Source organism: Protomyctophum bolini (assembly GCF_963924005.1).
Source record: "Protomyctophum bolini genome assembly, chromosome: 6".
Classification (NCBI taxonomy): domain Eukaryota; kingdom Metazoa; phylum Chordata; class Actinopteri; order Myctophiformes; family Myctophidae; genus Protomyctophum; species Protomyctophum bolini.
In genome coordinates, this window is record NC_137867.1 from 40433770 (window position 1) to 40442923 (window position 9154).

Below are 9154 nucleotides of genomic sequence, written 5' to 3' on the forward strand. Positions count from 1 at the left end.
AATTAATTTGATTTCTTTCAGTGAATGTTTGAGGCTTATTTGCTTTCTGAAGAGGGTCTGTAGAAATATCACAAATTGAAGAAATGCATCAATATTGATTTCACAGAACCTGTTTCATAAAGGTTCCTCTTTGCTTGGCCGCTGATTATGAGCAGTGAGCACACAGCATTATTGGCCGGTCTTCATTGGTACAGAGACTTGGTAGAAGTCATGAAACATGATTGAGAAGAAAACTTCTTTAAGAAGAAAAGCCTTCCATTAATGTCTAAGCAATAATGCTCAATTTATCCTCCTAGCCTACCCTGCCATTTGTTTTGGCAAACTGGCCCCTTGAGCTGTTTTTAGCCTTCATATTCAAAATGTTCGCTTTCCATTTCCACCATTTGTTCTGGTGTACAGGTACACCCTGTCTAATTCTTGGCAGCCCAAACAGTGAGCACATCTGTACTTTAGGTTGCAACTAGCTGTCTGAGTTTGTACTTTACTGACCTAGCAGGCCTCTCATGGTTGCCATTCTATTGATTTGGCCCGTATAGCTTTTTGTCACTAAGACTGGTGAAAATGTATTGTATTCAAGGGCATACAATACATATACAAGGACATACACACTTGTCAGCTCACTCATTTAAAATTTCCATATGTACTTATGTAATCATTTATCATTTAATGCATAATTCTTTCTCATGCATTGATTGATTTAGTATGCTTAAAGCTATATTATCGTCCAGCTTGCTTGAAAATTAGAAGTGACTCAAGCAAAAACGGTTCTTTGTGGTTTTTCACTTCCTGAAAGCCAAACATACAGTATATTTGCCCTGCATGCAGGTTGCGGCTAGGAAGGACTGGTATAGGTGAACTAGAGTCGGGCCCCATCAGCAGAGAGCAATAAATGTGGAAGTTGTGGGGAAATAGAAAATGTTGAGCACGTTTTGATGAACTGTGATAGGTACATAGAGGAAAGAGTGTACTGAAGGACAAAATTAATGATGCAGGACGGGGATGGGATTTGTCAGGGATTCTTGGAGCCGAGGGAAAGGGTGTAGCTATGGTGAGGAAGGCACTGTTTAAAATTTTAAACACTACAAACCTGAGTAGTCGGATCTAACCTTCTCTAAGGATCTAACTATAGCACTAGAAAATTGACATGATGTTGCACACTCTTGTACAGTAGGTGGCGGTATGCACCTTTACGCTGGTTGCGATCCGCCAAATAACTCAGAGAAGAAGAAGAAGTCTTATCCTAGCTTCCTGGACACTGGTGGAAGAACCCCAAACGCTGTGAGTTGTGTTTATCTAGGAAAGTGTACAATAAATGGGGCTCAAGTTGGATTTAAAAAAGGATCAATTAACAGATTTAGGTCATTTTAACACTTTCGTTTTATTGTGTGGTGTTTGCTGATTTTAAACCTCGTTTTCCCCTTGTTTTGTCTGGAACAGACCTTGTTTTGTCTGGAACAGACTAAACAATGCAATACAATACAGACTGGAAATAGTAGGCCTACTACTACTCACCAGAGACAATGGAAAAGCCTTCATTGATCCAAGACCAAGACGGAGGACTGATTGCAGGGAAAATACAGAGAATGAATGTCCCACGTTGTGGTTATTTTTCAGTAAAAGACAACAAACGACCAAATACCATGATGGGTAATAATGAAGATTTGGAGCATCATACACCTTCATCCGATAGGCATAATATGTCATACAGGCTGAATTCCAATACTCTTAACCCAGAAATGGTCACATCATCAGACCCAGATAGCGAACCAGAGGAACTGAGTGAGATCGATAAAGAGTTGGCAAGGAAGAGGAGAGAACTTAAACAGATTGAGAAGCAATTACTACTACAAAAAACTACTACAATTGGTATGACCACAACAACAGGGCCACCCTTAAAAAGCATCCTAAAAGCAAGTACACCATGTCAGATGACAACAACAACAAGGCCACCCTTAAAAAGCATCCTAAAAGCAAAGACACCCAGTCAGATGATGTTTAAAGATCACAATGAGCATCCTCCTACTGGTCAGGGTCTTCTGCATAGTAGTCAGACTCCAGTTGTGAAGGAAAAGTCAGGTGTGTGCGAGAGTGACAGCCAACGAGACTGTCAGTCTCGCAGTGAAGAGAGGAAGACTGAACTACTCAATCAACACATTTCCGATGAAGGGTGTAAAAGAATCTTCCAGCGTGAGGAGAAATCTTCCCAGAGTGATGATAGAGGCGACCACCATTTTGGCTCTAGTCAGCAGCATGTACGAAGTGATTTTGCTTCTGCAATTCCATCATACATTTCTGTTAAAGAAGATCAGGAAGAGGATCTCTCTAGCAAAGTGGACAGTTCTCCGAGAAATACTCTGCCTTTCATGAATACAGGAGAAAAGGATGTAGGTTTCTCCTGCAGCAAACAGCCTTCAGCCTACAACATCAGAACGCTGAATGAGAGGGTGGATGGTATTTTGCAGCGAAGGAAAGAGTGGAGAGACTACTGTACTACTGTAAGTACATTTACTCACGTACTACAGTACTTAAGTACAATTTTTAAGGTATTAAATTGTACTTTACCTCAGTATTTCCAATTCCTAATACTTGTACTTTTACACCACTACACTACATGTATTTAAAGTGCCATGTTTTCATGTTCGTGATAGTCGGTGTGCCATATATAATTATGACATCACATCAAAATGTAATATTCCCAATTGATTGTCCATATAGGATACACATAACAAGCTTGGAAATATTTCATTAAACTCAATAACCCACCTAATCCCTCCCCAGTCATATCGCAATTATGTGCAGGATGTAAGTTATCATGTAATTTGTAGATGTGAATGGACTTAATTTAACTGACTACACTTTTTGGAATATTTAATTTTAAAAGAAAAACCTGTGCATCTGATGGTGTAACAAACTATTTTCCTTCCAACTGCTCAGACCTTCTCCACTCCAACTGACCACCTTCCACCACCTAATCCTGTGGAGAAGACAAATGTGTCAACCTTGAACAAAGATGACCATCCTTTAAAACTTAGAACGAAAGCTTTGATGAACAGGCACCGTAATTCTGGTTTATTGGATTCACATGGGGAGGTTTGTAGCTTTGTTGAACACTTATCAAACTATCACTTAGCTATTGTACAATTCCTTACCTCAACATATATATATATATATATATTCATAATGAATATACTCATCACCAGCCACTTTATTAGGAGCGCCTGTGTAAGATAACATAAATTAACATAAGCGTATACTCAGTCATGGTATGCAACTATAGGCCTAATGTAATGTCTTAACAATTTCTTGAAAATGTGAAAGAAATTAATAAGCTTTTGATGTACTGAGAAGCTCACTAAAAGTTTTAATTCCCTGATGTATGCTGCACTCTTTAACAGATACATTATGATAATGATGTTTTCTTTACATGTGCCCTTTGGCAGGTCCATGTTAAACCACAACCTCCCAGCCAGAGCCCTACTACTGTCCCTGTTAAACCACAACCTCCCAGCCAGAGCCCTACTACTGTTGAGGAACCACAACCTCCCAGCCAGAGCCCTACTACTGTTGAGGAACTTTGGCAGGTCCCTGTTAAACCTCAACCTCCCAGCCAGAGCCCTACTACTGTTGAGGAACCACAACCTCCCAGCCAGAGCCCTACTACTGTTGAGGAACTTGAGAACTTGACTGTCATAGGATTCCAGCGTTTCCTCAGTGTACTTGATAAAGGGGTGGACATTGAGATGCTGAATAAAACACTCATTAATCACAATGAGCGTCCTCCTACTGGTCAGGGTCTTCTGCATAGTAGTCAGACTCCAGTTGTGAAGGAAAAGTCAGGTGTGTGCGAGAGTGACAGTCAACGAGACTGTCTGTCTCGCAGTGAAGAGAGGAAGACTGAACTACTCAATCAACACATTTCCGATGAAGGGTGTAAAAGAAACTTCCAGCGTGAGGAGAAATCTTCCCAGAGTGATGATAGAGGCGACCACCATTTTGGTTCTAGTCAGCAGCATGTACGAAGTGATTTTGCTTCTGCAATTCCATCATACATTTCTGTCCGGCACTCAGAGTACAGTGCCTACCACCATGACACTAGCAAATGTGCTTCCTTGAACTATGGGTCCAATGACATCCCACCTTCTTCCTCCTCCTATCCCCCTGCTTTTTGTAATTATTCAATGACTCCTTTATGTCCCTCTGCTGACACAGGAGCCTTGGATGGCCATGTTTACCCTCATCCATATCTACCTGCTGGTCGCAACACTGCACATGGATATTCTCACTTCAACTCAGATCTGTCACTGTTCGAGGGCCAAAGTGGACAGCGGCCATTACCTCGTGACCTCCACATCAACCCTCAATGTCAGACAAAACTCACTGATGTGAAAATACAAACAAAACACCCGGCAGAACAAATACATGGACAAGAATTGTCTATTGGGAAGAAGGAGCTGTATACGATAGAGCAGAACTCAGACCTGTCATTGAGTGAAGGCCAAAGTGGACGGCAATCAGGCCTTTGTTACCTTCACATAATCAATACTGTCCAGCACTCAGAGTACACTGACTACCATAGAGACACAAGTAACGGTGCGTCCTCAACAGCTTGGAACGATGTGTCTACTGGTTTGTGTAATCCAGTTAATCTGGTACGTCCCTCTGCTGACACTGGAGCCTTACTTGGACAGGTTTACCCTCATCCACATCCACCTGCTGGCTACAACGATGCACCTGGACATTCCTGCTTAAACTCAGATCTGTCACTGACTGAGACTGAGGGTTTACAAGGACAGCAGTTGGAAGTAGACACAGAGTACATTGACTACATGGCAGAGCGCTATAGACGTGTTCTTCGTCCGGTAAGAAAACGGACACGTTTCTCTGACCTAAGGAAGGAGTTGAAGTATGTTAGAAGGTGGATAGCTCAAGTAAACGGTGACCCTAAACACAACTCTGAGTGGCTACGGAAGCAGATAGCAGCAAAGGAACAGGACATTTTAATGATCCTAAATCCGAACTCAGACGTGTCACTGATTGAGGGCCAAACTGGACAGCAGTCCGCCATCAATACGGTCACCAAAGCAGAAGAAATGAAAATGAATTCCAAGCGGAAAAAAGGATGGACAAAAAGAAAGTCAGAGAAGCACACAAGGACAGCAGTTGCAAAGTACATTGACCACATTGCACCGGTCTATAGACGTGTTCTTCGTTCAGTAAAAGGGTTTTCTTTACAACAACAACGTTGTGAGCTGGTTAAGGTTAAGCGGTGGATAGCTCTAGCAAACATTGACCCTAAACACAACTATAAATATCTAAAGAAGCGGCTTGAAGCAAAGAAACAGGACATTTGGACAATGATGGAGGGCCAAACTGGACAGCAATCTGCCGTCAATAAATATTATAATCCTTTTACACTAAGTTTGCTAAAGAATACAAGTGGTGAACAGCAAGTAGCACACATGAAGGAAGTAGCGAAGGAAATAGAGGAAATAAAAGCAAACCTGATCAAAGAGGTGAGCAGATTTGTATTGTATTGTCTTTCTAACTAGCATTTACCACTTACTTTTAGTCATTTCAATCTAATGTTTTCACTTTTATGCATTCACTCTGTATCATTGCGTTTCTGATGGACATTATAAGCACGTACATTTTCGTTCTAGTCATTAGAACTTTTAGCTGGCAGCATACAGTGTATCTCCATATGCTATCTAGAGGCAACGCGTGCTCACCCCAAGATGTCATACTCCGCACTTGTTGCATTCATTGCGTATCTTACCAACCATGTTGATGCCGAGGGAGTGATCGTACTGTAACTTGATTCCCATCTTATCGCCATGCAACTCAAATGGCACTGAGTCAGTTAGCCTGTCTTGTCAATTGTCATCGATGTTTTCTGTTGTTTGGACTCAAAGTGTATGCTTTATTGTGCTTGCCATCTCGCATACAGATTGCTGCTGCTGGTGGTGTGATGAGGAATACCAAACTGCTCGCCCCAATTCCAACTCGCCCCAAACCGCGAAGGCCAAGCAAACCATGCCCGAACAACAAGGCGAAGAGCGGTCGCCCTAAAATCACTACTGGTGTGGTGAGGAATACCAAACTGCTCGCCCCAATTCCAACTCGTGCCAAACCGCGAAGGCCGAGCAAACCATGCCCGAACAACAAGGCGAAGAGCGGTCGCCCTAAAATCACTACTGGTGTGGTGAGGAATACCAAACTGCTCGCCCCAATTCCAACTCGCCCCAAACAGCGAAGGTCGAGCAAATCATGCCCGAACAACAAGGCGAAGAGCGGTCGCCCTAAAATCACTACTGGCTCACCTGCCACTGTGAAGACCCACTGGGAGGAACATGGTGCCTCTGTCCTACTCCCCCTGCTCAACATTACCCTTTGACAAAGATCACCCTTCCCGCCCGGCTCCCCTCTGATGAACACAGATTTTGATTTAGTTTTTGTATAGACATGGAGCCGCGAAGCCGAATGCTGAGGTGGTGAGGAGGTACCTTTTTTTTGTGCTACCTGAGTGCAGCCCCCCCCCCCCCCCCCCCTAATTAGTATTAATTTAATTTATGTTTAAATTAATTCGCCCAGGGGTTCCATATTGATTTTGATTTTAGTTTTCTCTTTTTTTCTTATTTTTAAGAGAACTGTTATTCTTATTTACACTATTGATTCTTAAAGGGTGGTGATCTTCACACGTTATTTTAGAGTGTTTGTTCAGTAACAGTCTCCATCTCTTTCCACAACTGAATTTTCAGGTCTGGATACCAATATTAAACAAGTGAAATTGAAAGTGATGATGACACAAAGAAATGAGTAGACAAAATTGGAAAATCACAACACTATAATAATAATAACCAGACAAATTTGCCAGTCAAAAAAAGGAAGCCTTCAGCAGGCAGATTATATTAGTCTGGCCACGCCAGGCTAAGTCCACCCTGAGGCGGGGAGGTCAGGGGTCAAATCCCCAGTCAAGTCAGATCAGTGGTTCTCAACCTTTTCAGTCCTGTTGGGGCTAAGCATAAGTAGAAACACAGAAATATGTGCGGAGGATTTTATTGGCATAATGACTAAATTGGCGGAAATTTGCTACACAAAAAAGAAAAGGAAAAAGAAGGAAAAAACACAATGGGCCCCATTCACTAAGAATTTTCCAAACTTCCCATGTTGGAATAAGGCATTCCTAATGACATACAGAAAGGCCTGCTCTGTTAAAGTACAGCGAATACTTGGTACATATCTATGGCTAGGTTTTGTTTTTTGCCATGTCACACCAGATGTTAATTTTGGAAGTGATATTGCAAATTGCATGTTTTTTCAATCCTAACATTTTGAACAAAACAAGAGCTGCTACAGAGCTGACAATGAGGTTATATCTTCCCTTCTTGTCTGGAGTCCTGGCTGCCTCAAAGCAGACCAGAGGTAGAAAACTGTCGTTCCCTGATGCCATCGCTAGGGACACATGCATCAGTAAGCAGGAACTGGGGATGGCAATGAAGGACCGGGAAGTCTGGCGTGGCATTGTGAAATCCATGATCTCGACCGCGGTCGAAAAATGATGATGATGACATGGGTATGTTGGTGGTGTAGCGAATCTTGTGGACCACCAGACCCATTGCAAGATGCTGTACTCTTGTCGTCAACCCTAAGCCATTCCAGCCTGTCAAAGTGGGCAGGGGTGAGGTGGGTTCGGGGAGTGAGGCCAAGTAGTCTGGAGCCTTGTTTTAAGGGCCTTAGAGGTGCTGTGGTACCAGGAGGTGCATGCATAGTCAAAGTCAATACAAAAACTGCTATGAGGATTATTTGTAAACAATGGCTTGTTTACATTGGCGTCCTCCATTTTCAATTCATCAGAACATTTAGTGACATACTAAATAAATAAACATATTTGTAAAGGCGTACTGTAGGCTATATCCTAATTGTAAATGCATTTCTTTCTTCTTTTGTTTGTTTGTTTTTATTACACACTTGGCTGAGGTGAATTTGGTAAGAAGTGAACTGAACAATCTGAACTAGTGAACTCGATCAGAACACTGAGAACCTTTTTACAGTTCTCCATTTCACTTCCTGTTGCGTAGCGATGGGCGGTGCAGCGTGCCTGGAGGGGAAAAAAAACAAAACACCGGTCGGGTGTGTTCCTTTAATACATGTTTACAGCGCGAGTGGGCAGTGCTCTACAGTTGAAGTGAAGAGGACAAGCGTAATGTCTTGACTGTATTTTGGAGTTTTATTTTATTTTATTTACCAATGTCTACCTCCTCATTCAACAACATTTTATACAGTTATAAATTCAATCAATTGATCAACATATGGCTTAAAAACAATACCAAAGTGTATATCATAAACAAAAATGTGTGTGTGTGTGTGTGTGTGTGTGCGCGCGCGTGTGCGTGCGACTGTCTTTAACGTTTTTCATACAGTACAGTAGCCTGGCTAATAAGCCAGACCGAATCAGTGATATTAGTCAGGCTTATTAGTTATTAGCCAGGCTAACAGGACAGGACCTCAATGGAAATGGCTTTTTCACACACACACACACACACACACACGACACACAGTGAAGGCAGAGTGTCACGTCCTGCCTATAAACACTCACAGCATGGGCTCAATCCCACTGATTAGGGATGACACTAGGTGTGAATGGTCATTGTCCTATTGTCTTCTTTAAAGTGATATAAACAGTGCAATCAATTAAGCTATATCACAGACAAAAGACAATATTCAACACCAGCACCATTTTCATATTGCAGAAACATGTCAAGGACTTGGCATATGGAATTGGACCCCCTGAACATATATGTGCATATGCACTTATATGAACATATAATCACAGAAATCTTTGGGAACCAGTGATGTAGCCTATTATATGTAATTTTTTCTGAATAAAAAAATATCCAAATATGTGTCAGAAAAGAAGACCTCATAGATGTTTCTTGGGAGAATAAACATTTATTGACTGCCCCATATAAAAATAAATCATAAAAAATAATGATTTGGTCATATAAATATACAAAAAAATACATGCTCGAAGTCAACTAGAATTCAAGCAGTCCAATTATCTCAGTGGAAGCACACTAGCCCAGAATATAGAATATATTGGAAGTGAGCTGCGATGAAGAAGTGAGCAAATTAAGTTAGGCTTTTATAATTACCA

General features: G+C 41.7%; 1 long non-coding RNA gene across 1 annotated transcript; it reads left to right on the forward strand.

The window, feature by feature from the left end:
- The first annotated feature begins 1258 nt into the window (after positions 1-1258).
- LOC308317754 lies at positions 1259-3526 on the forward strand. The gene is made up of 4 exons (XR_013964297.1): positions 1259-1278; positions 1438-2495; positions 2935-3090; positions 3441-3526. It is a non-coding gene; the product is annotated as an uncharacterized lncRNA (long non-coding RNA).
- The last annotated feature ends 5628 nt before the right edge of the window (positions 3527-9154 follow it).